Below are 15320 nucleotides of genomic sequence, written 5' to 3' on the forward strand. Positions count from 1 at the left end.
AGATAGATATGAATTGGATACAGGATATAAAAGTAAGGGAGAGAACATTTCTGACCTGTGCAGTGAAGGAGACAAGGACGTTTCCTCACTTAACTAGGAAAGACAGAGGAGAGCCACCTGGTAGGGAAATGATACAACAGGTCAACTATGTCGTAGTATAAATGAGTACTTCATTCCCTTTCTGCAAGCGAATAATATTTCAGTGTATGTATGTGCTGCAGTTTGTTTATCCACTCTTTTGTTGGGAATATATCTAGTGGTGGAATTGCTGGGTTGTAAGTTTAACTTTTTGGGGAACCACCAAATTGTTTTCCACAGAAGCGGCACCATTTTACACCCCTACCAGCAATGTACAAAGCTTCCAATTTTTCTACATCTTTGCCAGCACTCTTATTCCCTCTATTTTGAAGTTATAACCGTCCTTGTGGGTATGAATTTTTGTGGTGTCTTCAAGTTTTGATAGGCTGAGTTTGGGGTTATTTAATTAATTAATTTTTGAGGTGGAGTTTTTGCTCGGTTGCCCAGGCTGGAGTACAATGGCGCCATCTTGGCTCACTGCAACCTCTGCCTCCTGGGTTCAAGTGATTCTCCTGCCTCAGTCTCCCAAGTACATGGGACTACAGGTGCCCGCCACCACGCCTGGCTAATTTTTGTATTTTTAAAGAGATGAGGTTTCACCATGTCGGCTAGGCTGGTCTCAGGTGATCCACCCACCTTGGCCTCCCAAAGTGCTAGGATTACAGACATGAGCCTCCACGCTGTGCCCAGCCTGGGGTAACTTTTAAACATTTAAACAGAAGTGGCATGACGAGGTGACAGATCACCCCTAAAAATTAGTCCTCGCCTCTCAGTAATAAATGTATCAAGGCAGACTCTCAGACCTTCTGACTTCCAGAGGCATTTGCTACCTAACTGGGCCCTTCTAAAAGATGGGATGAGGCCGGCATCTCCCCACACCCTTAACCCTGTCTTAGAGGCCTCTCCTGTCAGCTCCTGAAGTTTTCACATGGTTTCCCTTAGGAAGCACATCAAGTCCTCTCACAAATTGCGTCTCCGGTGTTTTAAAGTCTGAGGTGCCTAAGCCGATTATGTTTTCCCTAACTCTCACTAAACACACAAGTACAACTACCCAACTTCCATTGTTCACACTAAACTGGAAGCTTTCTAATATGTTATACAAAAAAAGTGTTTGCCTATGTAAAAAATACATATATATAAAATCTGGGGCAAGGAATGAATCAAGATGAAGAAGTCAAGCATGGAGAGATGGTAGTAGAAAGACTAGTTGTGAGTGTGGATTCCATTCAAATATACATCTAAGAAGAAATGAATGGGGGAATTACGATTTATGTAAAGGTTACAAGCTCTGACGAAATAGAAATAATATAAAGCAACAAAAATTGGGAGGGAGATTGGAGGTGGGAGGAAGTAAAAGAGAGTCCCATCTTTTTTTTTTGAAACAGAGTCTCACTTTGTCACTCAGGCTAGAGTGCAGTGGCACAATCTTTACTCACTGCAACCTCACCTCCCAGGTTCAAGCAATTCTCCTGCCTCAGCCTCTTGAGTAGCTGGGATTACAGGTGCCCACCACCATGCCTGGCTAATTTTTGTAGTTTTAGTAGGAACAGCATTTCACCATGTTGGCCAGGCTGGTCTTGAACTCCTGACCTCAAGTGATCCACCCTCCTCAGCCTCCCAAAATGATGGGATTACAGGTGTGACCACCATGCCCAACCTGGGTGTCATCTTTTTTAGTGGGGAATCAATTCAAACTTTTAAAAATAAAATATATATTTTTTAAAACTGGCAGCCACAGATGATGACTCCAGGCTGCGAATTACTTAATTTCTTTCTGGATCTCAGATGGCAAAGAAACACTTATCTGAAATTCTGCAGTTTCCTCACTTTTACTTCAGTTTCTTTTATCTTTGTAAATGCACATAAAATAAGATCAAGTATTTTTAAAGAATAACTATTATATAATTTTATTCTAATGAAATCATTTTTGTATCTATCTTTATCTGTTTATAGATCTCTCTCTCAAATCTTACTTATATTAATTCTTCTGTGTGTTGGTTTGGAGAGATTCTGTAAAAATAATATTCGTAGACTCTTACCATTGCTTATTTCTGGGTGTCACGATTCGAAGTGAGTTGTTTCTTTCTTGGAACTTTGTGGATTGCTGAGTTTTTATGCTTTTGTACACGTGTAGGTATTACTTAAGAAGATAAACTTAGCCGATACTTTCCCATAAATTCACTTTATAAAGGTTAGTTATTTTAAAGGTTATATGTAAAATTCCTAAATATATTTGGAATTTTACTTAACATCATATTATGAAGACCATGTTACTACTTCCCACTATTCATTTGAAAGGAAGATTTTTTTTTAAGATTCTTATATTTTTACAAACACTGCTGAGCTCAGAAAACATTTAAACTTGCAGGTCACATTTGCCTAATTAGAAGTGTGAGCCTTTTTCTTAAGTTTCATAGTCTCTCTTTAGTAACTGTATTGGATTTATATTTCTAATACAGAATCCTACTCCAAAGGGAGGAACATCACACCACTGGTTTTATTGGTCTTGGAGAACAGTAAGACCATTGAAAATATTCAGAGGAACAGAAAAATCAGCACATGTTATATGTGATACCTGGATCTGTTGTAAAAGAAGAAAAACAAATTGGAAATTAAATATAAACTATTGAGATAACAAGAGCTCTGGTTGAATTCCTAATAACTAGGAAATTTGTTTGGGCCTGGCATGTGAGATTTAACATATTTCTTTATGACCAAGTTTACATTTGAATGGAAAGGAACCATTTTCAGAAATTACTTGAAGTTTTAATTAATGCATTTTCAGCTTCCCTGGCAGAAGTTTTAATCTCTCTCTTTCTTTCATCCTTGTATAATTTCCTTTCTTTCCTGCTCCCTCCCTCCCTTTCTCTGTCTTCCTCATCTTTCCCCCTTCCACCCCACCCTCCCTCTCTCCTTTTTTTTTTCTTGCATTCTTTTTCTAAATGTAGTTTAAGGCCTATTTACTTAGGCCTCGTTTCCAGACCTTGACAGATGCGAGCTGTGCCCTAACACCGTGCGTCCAAGTCAAGCCTCAATGTGCTCTAACCCCAGTGTTTATGCTGCCTATTAAAGGCATCACTTTTTGGAAATATATAGGGAGTTAAATGATCTCTGACAGCTGTGAACGGCAGAAAAAAAGGACTCTATTGTTCAAAGAGCTGCCTTTAATATTGAGAAGCCCTTGCTAAACACTGCAGTCTGCAGTATGGCAAATGTTAATTGGCTGTAAACTTAACAAGAGCTGGTTTTCCTCCGTTCCCTCAACCTCCCCCAGTTCATTTTCTCCCCATTGCCTCTTCCAAGGTTCTAGTTTCTAGTATTCTACTTCCCTTAGCCTTGTAAACTCACCTCTCTTAGATACCCTCTAAGATTTTTGGGAGTGCTATTTTCTCATAGTACTTTTTTTCTTTTTGAAAGTAAATAGTGTACAACCAGACTCATTAGAGGCAAAAGTTCAGAACCTTTCAATGTCCGGTCTGTGGAAGTCCTTGGTGTTCCTGATGGCCTCCTGGACACTTCTGCTTTTGTAAGCCATGTGAGGTTAGTTTCCTTTCAGAGTTTCTCCAGTTATTTTCAAGAGCAAACTTTATTTTATTATTTATTTATTTATTTATTTATTTATTTATTTATTTATCTGAGAAGGAGTCTCCCCCTATCGCCCAGATTGCAGTGCACTGGTGCGATCTCGGCTCACTACAACCTCTGCCTCCCAGGTTCAAGCGATTCTCCTGCCTCAGGCTACCAAGTAGCTGGGACTACAGGTACCCACCACCATGCCCAGCTAATTTTTGTCATTTTTAGTAGGACGGGGTTTCACCATGTTGGCCAGGATGGCCTCGATCTCTTAACCTTGTGATCTGCCTGCCTCAGTCTCCTAAAGTGCTGGGATTACAGGTGTGAGAACAGCAAACTTTATTTATCCCTGGGCATTTTGTGACTAATAAGCAAGGGTAATAAGAACAGTGTATGATTGTTTAAGTCTTTCAGAATGGAGGGGATCCCCATAACCTTTGGTGGCCTCTTCCTATCGCTAATATTCTTCCTAATCTCTTCCATGAGCCCAATCCAACGTGTCTATTAGGCCCAACTCAAGTTCCACTTTTGTTTTATGACCAACGTTTGTAGTGCCTATCATCATAACACAATATGAGTATTCTCACATATTGTGTTAGTTTATATATATGTATTTGCCAGAATTTAGATTTCATGTAACTTGACTATTTTAAAAAATAAGATTCACTGAGGATGTTACTAATATGGCTGAATATTTGCAGCTCATACATAAGCTTACAAATCTGAGAGCGTGTGTTGATTTTGACTGCCTCATTTTTTGCCTTCATCTTTTGAGTCTGCACCATACAATGTAATGCCTAGATAAACACTTTGAATGGCCTGTTGACCTGGGCACTGCCAGGTACACATTTTCAGTTCATTAGTTTGGTTTCCTTCCGAGGTTGTAAGCTTCTTATGAATTGAACATCACTTTATCATCCCTCTACCTCCATAACCAATTCAGAGCTGAGCACTTTGCCGGTGTTCAGTGAATGTTTTGAGTGATAAAAATAGACATTTTTAAAGCTGGAGGAAGTCTTAGAAATCAACAACCACTCTTTCACTTTGTATTTAATTAGTTTTTTTTTCTTTGTTCTTTAATTACTTTTTGGTTGTACTCGAATAGCAATTTTTTAAATTTTGACTTACATAAAATGTCTTTAAAAATTAATACATGTTTGATTACCTGAAAAAAATGTTCTACTCATTGTCTAAGTCTCAACTGACAAACTTCACCCTTGGTGAAGGCTTTCCTGACTTACCCTCATCTTTTCAGTCGGCCATGAGACCATATAGTATCACTCATTATGGGTTATATGATTTTATATGTTAATTGTTGGACTCTCTTCTAGACTGTAAGCTCCTCAAGGAAAGATACCATGTTATTTCATTTTGTAAGCTAAACATTCAGGCCTTCAACAAAATGCATAGTTGGTCAAACAATTCTCAAGGAACCCTTTCCCTGTGTTCAGCATAATCTTGTTATTTCTTTATTGTGCTATGCATCTTTTAATATTGATTTGTAGGAATTCTTTAAATATTAAGGATTTAATCTTATGTTGACTTTGCAAATATTTTCTCCTAGGCTGTGAACTCTCTTTTAATTTTCGTCTATGTGTTTTAAACTTTTGTGTAGTCATTGTGTCCCTCTCTTCTCACAAAAAGACCTTTATGATTTGTAAGTGTAATATCATGTTTAGTGAGACCTGTGGGAGGGGTTTTGGCACTGCGTCTGAGTGACCTTTAATCCATGTGTTCCACAAGTATTTGGGCACCGGCTACGTGCCCAGCACCAGGACAAATGCTGAGTAGACACAGTGTCTCCCCTCAGAAAGCATAGAGTATATTGTGAGAGATAGTCACTCAAAACCGTTTATAGTCTAGAAGGTTCTATGCTGTTAAAATAAGGAAAGCTGGGCCTGGTGGCTCACTCCATTAATCCCAGCACTTTTGGAGGTTGAGGTGGGCAGATCACCTGAGGTCGGGAGTTCGAGACCTGCTGACCAATGTGGAGAAACCCTGCCTCTACTAAAAATACAAAATTAACCAGATGTGGTGGCATATGCTTATAATCTCAGCTACTTGGGAGGCTGAGGCAGGAGAATCGCTTGAACACAGGAGGCAGAGGTTGCGGTGAGCCAAGATCGCACCATTGCACTCCAGCCTGGTCAACAAGAGTGAACTCCATCTCAAAAAAAAAAAAAAAAAAAAAGAAGAATAAGGATAGAGTGCTGCTGAGGGAAGATTTAGCAAGGCATATTACAAAGCCCTCACTTGTTTGGGTGAGGATGTAGTTAACTGGAAGAATTCCCATGTGAATGACATTCTAAGCTGAGTCCAGAGGGACATAATGGATCTGGAAGGAAAGATGTTGCTGGCCTCTCAGAATGTCTCTATTTAGTGGGTCTTAATTTGTCATTCCACTTTATCAGACTGAGAGGCACCTGGCAGGTATTGGGATATTCCCAAGCCCTGGGATTCAACTCCTGTGTTACAGGCAACTCCAGGTTAAGCTGTGCTCAGGTCTGTATTTCATTCCCAATCCTGTCATTTATGGCCTGACTTCCTCATTGTTTAACCTCTTTAGCCCCAGTTTCCAAATCTGAAAAACTGGACAAGATACAAATAGTTGTCTCACGTAATAGGAAAGATTAAACTATCTAATGAATGAAAAGCTGCTTGCATGCTCTGGTTTCATGCTCAATAAAATCTTGATTCTCCATTTCCCCTTGAACTTTGCCTTGTGTACAGCACACTTTATTCTGGTCACTTAAAGAACTCCTTCTTATATAAAAAATATGCCTGGGGGTGGTGGCTCACACCTATAAACCCAGCACTTTGGGAGGCCGAGGCAGGCGAATTACAAGGTCAGGAGTTCGAGACCAGGCCGACCAACATGGTGAAACCCTGTGTCTACTAAAAATACAAAAAATTAGCTGGGTGTGGTGGCGGGCACCTGTAATCACAGTTAGTTGGGAGGCTGAGGCAGGAGAAACACTGGAACCTGGGAGGCAGAAGTTGCAGTGAGCCAAGATCACACCACTGCACTCCACTCCAGCCTGGGTGACAGAGCAAGGCTGTCTCAAAAAATAAATAAATAAGAAAATGTGGCAGATATACACCATGGAATACTATGCAGTCATAAAAAAGGATGAGTTCATGTCTTTTGTAGGGACATGGGTGCAGTTAGAAACCATCATTCTCAGCAAACTTTCGCAAGAACAGAAAACTAAACACTGCATGTTCTCACTCATAGGTGGGAATTGAACAATGAGATCACTTGGACATGGGAAGGGAAACATCACACACCGGGGCCTATTATGGGGAGGGGGGAGAGGGGAGGGATGGCATTGGGAGTTATAGCTGATGTAAATGACGAGTTGATGGGTGCTGATGAGTTGATGGGTGCAGCACACCAACATGGCACATGTATACATATATAACCAACCTGCACGTTGTGCACACATACCCTAGAACTTAAAGTATAATAAACAAACAAATAAATATATAAATAAATAAGTTTATTTATTTATTTAAACTCACATTTAAAGTGAGTTTATTTAAAAATGATCTCTAAACTGTCATTGATGGGTTATGTTGAAAGTATTTATAGATTAAAAAATTTAGAGTGCTATTTCTCACAAATATGAAATATGGCATTAACTATTCAAAAAAAGACGAAAAGTTAATATTTCTTCTCTAGGTGAAACCAGCTCCTCCCCTCCTCTTTATTTATTACATTCTGCTTCTAAGCAGTACTTTCATTTGAAAAATTCATGCAAGTTACTGCAGAGCCTTTTATAAATCTTGTGCATGCACGCTTGTGCACACGTGTACACTTGGCAATTGAGCTAGAATGATTTACTGGGAAATTGATGTGTTTTGTTCTGTCACTTGCCTTCCCCAATTGAAAAAGAAACTGACAGGTTCTCTCTCTGTCTCTGTTTCACCCAATCTCTCTTTCTCTCTTTCCCCAGCTTTAGAGATTTTACAGAACCCATAATCAAGACTGCTGTTTGAGAGCCTCCTCTTTTTGTGTTTTATGAAATGTAAAGACCATTGAAGCCATTTCCTGAGGTGTCCTCAAGGGAATGGGAAGGGGGACAAGTGCACTGGAGAGCTGAACAGTGACAGCAGCAGCAGGGGCAGTTTCTAAATCAGAGGTGTGGTCAGAGGCCAGCAGTTTCTCAGCGATGGGACTTGTGCCTATAAAATGAAATGTCTCAGCAAGACCTCAGGAGGCAAAAGGCTTTCTGGTGCTGTTGGGAAGGGCAGGACTTTAGCATGAGGATTTCTCTTTGTAAACGGTCTCTGTTACCCCTTGAAAAAGAAAAGCCTGTTCGCTCACAGGGAGACCTTGGGGCTTGTGACAGTGAGAAGAATAGGGTCTGGTAGCAGATTTTGTTTTCCAAAGGTGGACTCCACCATATCTTCCATCCTACATGCCCTTCTTTGATGTGGCCCGGCCACACTCTATAGAGGCGTGAGGTCTAGTTTCTCTTCCCTTGCATCTGGGCTGGCCTAGATATTGGCTTGTAACCTGAAGTCATGCAGCTTCTGCTTTTGTATTAGTCCATTTTCATACTGCTATAAAGAACTGCCCGAGACTTGGTAATTTATAAAGAAAATAGATTTAATTGACTTACAGTTCAGCATGGCTAGGGAGGCCTCAGGAAACTTACAATCATGCAAAGGGGAAGCAAGGCACCTTCTTCACAAGGCAACAGGAAGAAGTGCCCAGTGAAGAGGAAAGAGCCCCTTATAAATCCATCAGATCTCGTGAGAACTCACTCACTATCACGAGAGCAGTATGGGGGAAAACGCCTCCGTGATTCAATTACCTCCACCTGGTCTTTCTCTTGACATGTGGAGATTATGGGTAATGTGGGGATTACAATTCAAGATGAGATTTGGGTGGGGACACAGAGCCTAACTATATCAGTTTTGGTCTTTGGCAAACAAGTTCTCTGGGCGTTCCTTCCAGGGGTGCTCCATTCCAGGACCCAGCTGATGGCTATGCTGTAAGAAACTCAAGCTCCGTGGACAGGCTATGTGTAAGCACTCCAGTCAACAGCATTGGCCAGGCTCAGCCTTGCAACCATCCTGAACAGCTTCCAGATGATTCCAGCCTCTTGATCTTCTTCTTCCCATCTGAGTCCCCAAACATTGTGGAACAGAGACAAGCATGCACAGTGTGCCCCAACTGAATTCCTAACTGCAGCATTCATGATTGTACTGAAATGGTTGTTGTCTTATGCCACTAATTTTTTTCAAATGAGCTTTATCAAGGTATTTTAAGCATGTCCATCACCCAAAAATTTCATTGTGCTTTTTGTCATTAGTTTCCTCTCCTAATCCCAGTCCCAGACAACTTCAGATCTGCTTTCTGACTCTGCAGTTCCTTCTTTTCTAGAAATTCCATACAAATGGACTTATATGAGTCTTTCTTTCTTTCTTTTTTTTTTTTTTTGAGACAAAGTCTCACTCTGTTGTCCAGGCTGGAGTGCAGTAGTGCAATCTTGGCTCACTGCAACCTCTGCCTCCTGGGTTCAAGAGATTCTCATGCCTCAGCCTCCTGAGTAGCTAGAATTACAAGTGCCCACCACCAGGCCTGGCTAATTTTTGTATTTTTAGTAGAGACGAGGTTTCACCATGTTGGCCAGGCTGGTCTCAAACTCCTGACCTCAGATGATCCACCGGCTTCGGCCTCCCAAAGTGCTGGGATTACAGGCATGAACCACTGCGCCCGGCCTATATGAGTCTTTTATTTGAAGTTGCAGTGAGCTATGATTGCACCACTGATCCCTAGCCTGGGTGAAACAATGAGACCCTGTCTCCCAAAATAATAATAATGATAATAATAATAATATGAGTCTTCTCTATTTTATGCCACTGCACTTTTGGGATATTTTGTTATGTAGCAATGAATGGCTAGAAGAACGCCCCTTTCCATTGTCTGGACATTGCATGAGTTTTATGAATAATTGTGCCCTAAGGAGGGAATGGTGCCCGATAATGACTAAAACTGAATTCTCTCTTTAGGCTAATTTAAATGGATTTAAAAGAAGTGGACATGTGCTGTTTCCTGTTTATCTGAGTTAGTAAACTAAGATTCATTTATGGTCTATACCATGATGAAGTCAGGGACAGGCCTATTTCTAGAGTAGTGTTTAAGAGATCTACACATTTTCATGAAACACGAAGAGCTACTGAACATGGCCAGCTGACCAGCTCTGCTCCCCATCAGCTGCCTCTAACTGGGAAATGTAGCAGAGCTTAGCCATCCATCCTCTGGTGCCCCGACACAGACCTGCTGCCTCATTCCTCTTTTCCAGGGTTGTAGAAGGCGACAAAGGTCACATTATCAAGTGGGAAACTATTGTGCCTCTGTACTTTCAGGGAATTTTAGACTTTTAGAATCCCTTACAGGTTTGGGAGCTTTATATTTTTATTCTTCACCAACCCAAATATCAAGAAGCCTGAGAGGAAGAATTGACTCGGCAAATGAACTGCTATGGAGCTGTTCCTTATTTATAAGAAAGTAGTTATAAAAATCAAGGAAAGAGCCTGGTGCCCTTGCTCATGCCTGGAATCCCAGCACTTTGGGAAGCTGAGGCAGGAGGATCACTTGAGCCCAGGAGTTTGAGACCTACCTGGGCAACATAGGGAAACCCCATCTCTACAAAAAATTTAAAAATATAGCCAGGTGTGGTGGCACATGCCTGTGGTTCCAGCTACTCAGGAGGCTGAGGTGGGAGAATCCCTTAAGCCCAGGAGGTCGAGGCTGTGAGGCGTATGGCACCACTATTCTCTAGCCTGGGAGACAGAGTGAGACCCTATCTCAAAAAAAAAGGCAACGAGACAAAATCTGTGGGGAAAGGAGTGGGTGAAAATGGAAGCAAACTCAGAAAAGTGTCCAAAATATTATACCTAGAGGCAAACATAGGAAGGATCAAAAGAAAACATTTAGTCTCTCCTCACCCCTAATTTGCATGAAATCCAATAAACGCAAGTAAATGCACAACTAAACGGGGTTCTTTTCAACACCTCTGGGGAGGGCGCTCACAAATCCTCCTGGGGTAACTCAGAGCTATTTAAAAATAATGAAGGAAAAGAATACTGTTGACAGGTGCTATGTGCTTTGCTTGATGTAACCCTTGTTTCTCAAATTGGTCCATCTCTAGGTAATATTTTTATTGATCCTCTCAGATGCTTTAGTGTCCCCTCATTGAAATTAATTTTTTTTGTTGTTGTTCCAGGCCTCTGCAGAAGATGCTCTTTGCGGAGTGAATTGTTAACTGGGGAGGAGGCCACCTAGATTCAGTTATAGAACATCGTAGATTAGATTGTCATACATCAGGGAGTCGAGGACCATTCCCTGGGTAGAGAAGGTGATTATGATTTATTGTAATTGTAAGTGGGCTCCAAGCTGGATAGAGGATTATCTGCTCATTACTCTCTCTTTGGAAAATCCAATCCGAAAGGAGGTCTTTGGAGGTCACAGATCTTTGGAGGGTCTTTGTGTCTTGTTCCTTAAGTCTGTCTTTACTAGCGTGTTTATAGAGGACACAGATGAAGGCGGCTTGTCCCCTTTACACGGGACTCGCGGTGCTCCTACTCAGTGTGGCTCTCATCGGAGATCCCGGGAAACTCCCCCAAACCCACTGCAGTGAACTGAGGCTCAAACTCGGAGAGGAATGTCACATCCTGTATGTGTGTGTGACTCCTGGGTGATGTTCTCGGGGACAGGGGCGCCTTCTCCAGGAGGGCCAGAGTCCTGTTTGACTTGGACCTGGTCATGATCCTGTCCACTGCATCCTGGCCATGTATTCTGCTGCTTTTCCATGAGCCCCACCGTTTGGCCCACACCTGGCCGGCCCCAGAGCTCTTAACACTGCTGGAGTTGCCAGTCTCTGCCTCAAATTGCACAACATTCAGTTTTTTTTTTTTTTAATACAGAATAGATTTTCTGCTTTTTTTTTTTTTTTTTTTTTTTGAGACAGGGTCTCACTCTGTTGCCCAGGCTGGAGTAGAGTACAGTGGCACCGTCTCTGCTCACTGCAACCTGCGCCTCCTGGGTTCAAGCGATTCTCCCACCTCAACCTCCCAAGTAGCTGGGATTACAGGCACACACCACCATGCCTGGCTAATTTTTGTATTTTTAATAGAGGCAGAGTTTCACCATGTTGGCCAGGCTGGTCTCAAACTCCTGGCCTCAAGCGATCCACCCACCTCAGCCTCCCAAAGTGCTGGGATTACAGGCGTGAGCCACTGCTCCCGGTCAATTTTTTCTTTTAAGATTCAATATTGTTTTCCTGTCTTACAGTCTAGATATTTATCTTTCTACTTATTATCGTATGGACTTACACTGTTCTGGGAAGTTTTCTGAGCCACTCCTCCAAATAAGAATTCTCTCTGCGTATGTGCAATCTCAAAAATAAAATCCCTTTATTATTGATCTGGAAGTTTAAACTCGATGACCTAGTTTCAGATGGAAACAAGCATCACTTATAAACTAAGGGCTGCTTGGAAATTTTCTCATTATTCAACAGCTTTCCCCCCACCGCCTGGTCATTTCCAATCTATTATTCAAGGATATTTTGGTTGAAAAAGGTGGGGTTTGGAAAGATGTGACTCAGCACTGTCACTTTATGGCGTCACTGTTGTTTTTTTCTCTTTCTACACATAAGACACAATTACTTAGGTTACAGTTTTAATTAGCAAGCAAGAAAAGACAAGACAAGAGGAAAGCCATCGCTTCTCTGACAATGAGAGTGCTTTGAATTCATGTGCACATTGGCTGCTGTTGCCTGGCCAGGAGTGGGGACACAAGGAGGGATACTGGGCCCATGGAGTAGTATTAGTTCACCTTGACTTAGGTGGTTTTAGGTGGCTCCTCCTTTTATCCTTTGGAAGAATCCATGTTCTTTGCCTTTGGTGGAAATATTGTTTTGTATCTTAGCCAAATCCCATCAACACTTCTTTAAAAATAATGAGTCACAGTCATTTTCTTAAAAAGGGACAAAGAAAAGGCTAATCAGTAAACGTGGTATGGAGGAGAAAATTGGCATGCATATGTCAAGTGATTTAAGCCCCTTAGCAAGTGAGGGTTTTCTCCATGAGGCCAGGCCTCGCATGATATATTTAATTGGGAGTCGGGTGGGAGTTTGGCGGAATTCCAAGCCAGAGCAACCCCGGGGAGAGAGGTGTGTGTGAGAAGAAGGGGTGTGGGGTGGAATGAATACCTGAGCATTCAGAATCACAAAGATTTCCAGGCAAAAAGCATCCCTGCCCTCACCTAGACCCAATTAGGGAGAGTGACAAAGCCCACATTATTGCTTCTCAGCTCATTAATTCCTGCCACTTGAGAATGCAGCTTTCCTTTCCCCCTGTCATATCTCAAGTCCCAGGCAATGTGCTTGTAGCTTGTGATGCTGTTGCCTGAAGGCCTCGTGGCCGTGGCAGGCCATGCTGTAGAGGCTGGGGCTGTATCTGTTCCATAATGAAAAGGCAGTAGACCCATGCAGAATGCTAGAAAGAGCCTCACAATGACAAAGTGACTCCCGGTAATCCTAACTTTTTTGACTTAACGGCAAAGGCTGACTTAAACCCCAAACCTTCTCATTTCAAGGTCAAATGATATTCCCTTGTCCTGCTCTAAGCTTAATAGGGTGTGTATTAGTCTGCTAGGGCTACCATAACAACATACCATGGACTGTGAGGCTTACACAACAATTTATTTTCTCATTGTTCTGGCAGCTGGAAGTCCAAGATCAAGGTGTGTGCAGGTGTGGTTATGCTGGAGGCTGGAAGTCCAAGATCAAGGTGTCAGCAGGTGTGGTTATTCTGGAGGCTGGAAGTCCAAGATCAAGGTGTCAGCATGTGTGGTTATTCTGGAGGCTGGAAGTCCAAGATCAAGGTGTCAGCAGGTGTGGTTTCTCCCAAGGCCTCTCTCCCTGGCTTGCACTGCTCTACACTGTCCTCACATGGTCTTTCATCTCTGTTCTAGCATCTCTGGTAAGGATATCAGTCATATTGGATTAGGGCCCCCTCCTAACAGCCTCCTTTTAACTTGATCACGTCTTTAAGGGCCCTTTCTTCAAATACAGTCACATTCTGAGAGATTCAGGTTAGGACTTCAATGTACAAATTTTGGGAGAACACAGTTCAGCCCATAACAGGGTGTAACAAGGACATCAAGAACATGGGAGGGAGATCACAGCCTGTCCTGTGGCTTCCATGCAGTCACTGACTCAACGTATAAACCAACATTCTGTGTTTCCAGCCTTATTTAATTGTCTTTTTTTGTCTGGGTGATGATCTTGTTTCTCAGTAATTGACCATTCAAAGGGTACCCAGTTCCACAAGGAGGATGATGCTGGCTCTCAATATTGGCTATTGCACTTAAGAAATACTTGGAGGAGCTCTAGTATGGGACTCTACAAGGCATGGTCATCTGTAAAATTCTCTGGGAGGCCCCAGAGAGAAATTCTAATTTCCAGTCCTAATTTCTTTGTGTGTTTTTTTTTGGTACATTCCTTTTTTCCTTTCCTTCAAGGAATACGCTTTACACAGATTTGCTTTGATCATGCATATGGAGCAAGAGTCATGTAACACTTTAAAAAATAGTTGTGTTTTCTCAACATCAAAAACATGATAATTTCTGTTATAGACTAAATATTTATGTCTCCCCTGACCCCACCAATTCATATGTTGAAGTCCCAACCCCCAATGTGATGGTATCTGGAAGTGAACCCTTTGAGAGGTAATTAGGGTTAGATGAGCTCATGAGGGTGGGGACCTCTTGATGGGATTAGTGGCTTTATAAGCAGAGGGAAAGAGAGATTTTTCTCTTTCTCCTGGGAGCACAGTGGAAAGGCCATATAAGGTCACAGTGAGAAGATGGTTATCTGCAAGCCAGGAAGAGAGCTCTCTCCTGATACCAACCCTGCTGGCGGCTTGATCTTGGACTTCCAGCCTCTAGAACTGTGAGAAAATAAATTTTAATTGTATAAGCCACCCAGCCAGTGGCATTTTGTTATGGCAGTCTAATACCATTTCTTAAGAAAAGAGTAATGCTTCTAGAAGAAAAGTAGGAGCAGCCATAATTTTAGAGACAGTCATAGATCTTGGGTGTATCTATCAGATGCCTTTGAGTTCACAGACACCTCTAGATTTCTGTAGAGAACACTGATCTTTTTCACTTTGTGAGATTTAGGAGTGGCACTTTCTACCAGGATACACTAAGTCACTTGGTGGAATGTGACAGAGGCATGAGAATCAGGTTGCCCTGGCATAAACTGATGCGAGAATAGGTCACCAGGCACCTGCTATGGCTGGAAGTGCCTATGTACAGGGCACAGTGCATTCACCCAGCACGTTCCTCGTTCACCCGCCAGGACTCTTCTCCTGTCAAATGTGCAGAAGGAAAGGAATGAAGGTCTGGCATTTTAATGGATTTGAGGTAAAACACTGCATCCTCTGAAGTGATCCATATATTCTGGAAGTCAAAAATGTTTTATCTGAGTAAGCAGATCATTGCCTCAGTTATCTTACAGTTTTCGAAATGTGTACGTGTTTGTAAGCATGTGTTTGATTTGTACTTAAAGTGTCAGGTTCCTGACATCACAGTTGTAGGTGGTTAGATCTAATGTCAGGAGGGCACATTACGGACAGATAGAGAACTACAG

Source organism: Macaca mulatta, chromosome 15, assembly GCF_049350105.2.
Source record: "Macaca mulatta isolate MMU2019108-1 chromosome 15, T2T-MMU8v2.0, whole genome shotgun sequence".
Lineage (NCBI taxonomy): Eukaryota > Metazoa > Chordata > Mammalia > Primates > Cercopithecidae > Macaca > Macaca mulatta.